The sequence below is a fragment of the Nematolebias whitei genome, chromosome 8 (assembly GCF_014905685.2).
Source record: "Nematolebias whitei isolate Nwh7 chromosome 8, NemWhi1, whole genome shotgun sequence".
NCBI lineage: Eukaryota > Metazoa > Chordata > Actinopteri > Cyprinodontiformes > Rivulidae > Nematolebias > Nematolebias whitei.
Genome location: NC_056505.1, coordinates 7,261,287 through 7,262,689, shown reverse-complemented (window position 1 = coordinate 7,262,689; position 1,403 = coordinate 7,261,287).

Below are 1,403 nucleotides of genomic sequence, written 5' to 3'. Positions count from 1 at the left end.
CCTCAGACTGAGGAAGTCCTTTGGATAAAAGACGAAACGTTTCTACTTTTTTTTAGGGATGCACCGATCCACTTTTTATTTTATTTTTTCGATCCGATCCCGATACCTAGATCTGAGTCTGATCCCGATCCAGTTCCGATATCATGATCATTGATTTTATGAGGCTGTAATAATCTGCTCTCAAGTACAATTTGTACAAATCTATGCATGCATGTCCAAAAAGGCAACTTGAGGTAAGTTTTATTAATGTTGGATAAGTTTTAAAGTTAGAATTAAATTCTGCTAACACAAAACATGTTTCTTTTTATTCCTAGCTTTAAAGTGGACATTAAAGGGATTAATTTAAGTGATTGTTTAAAGTTATTTTATATTTTATAATGGGCAGATATAAGAATTATTTCTTCTCTCTGCACTCTTTTCATTCAATGTTTTCTTTTTGATGATTTTTTAAATTTTGTTTCATTTAAATGAATGAATAAATGAATTAAATAAAATGTTAAATGTCTTCAAACATCTGCTAAGTTCATGACATAAACCAACAGACATGTTCCTGTTTTTAGTATTTTACATCACTTTATAATGTAGCTGTTTTTGTTTTTAATATATATAATTTTCAAATCATGTTTTTAATGATTGTCTACTGTTGTACTGATAAATATCTCCTGGAGGGTAAACTAGATCTTGGCTGCAAGTATCAAACTGTGAAATCCTTCGTTTTCTACAACTGATAGTGGTTGATCATTAATTATGAAGTTGATCAACTTCTCTGTAAACATTAGAGCTCCGTGGTTTCAGCGACGTCTTCTTCTTGTTCAGTCCGAAGCAGGCAGTCTGGTTTGGGGCAGCTGCTCTCAGTCTGTCCCTCCTCGGAGACGGAGGGACTGAGCGGGGCAGATTGGACGTGGCCGCCCCGGGTTGAGCAAAGAGCAGCGCCCGCTGAAGCCCCGGAGCTCGAATGTCCAACGTAAAACTAACTTTACCGTGGTTTAATGTGGAGCTGTGGCTCTGCAGACAGTGCACGTTGCTGTCTTGTCTTGTGGTGTTTAGTGTAAAATACTTCCACACAGCGACATGTTTAGATGAAAAGTTGGTTAGCTGTTAGCCACAGTGCTGCTAACTCAGTCCTGACGTTGCAGCTGCTGCAAACTATGAAATGGATTTCCTGAATGTGAGGCGGGTCTTATTACTCTGGGTTCATGAGACACGTTCAGGAAATCCATTCCGTAGTTTGAAGCCAACATGCATCATGGATCGGAAAATCCAATACGTAAATTATGTTTGTATCGGAGGCCGATACCGATACTGGATCGGATCGGCCCCATCCCTAATTTTTTTGTTTTGTTTTTTGAATGTACAGAGGACCAGATTCAACTGTTTTAGATTTTTCTACCTGGATTATTGAG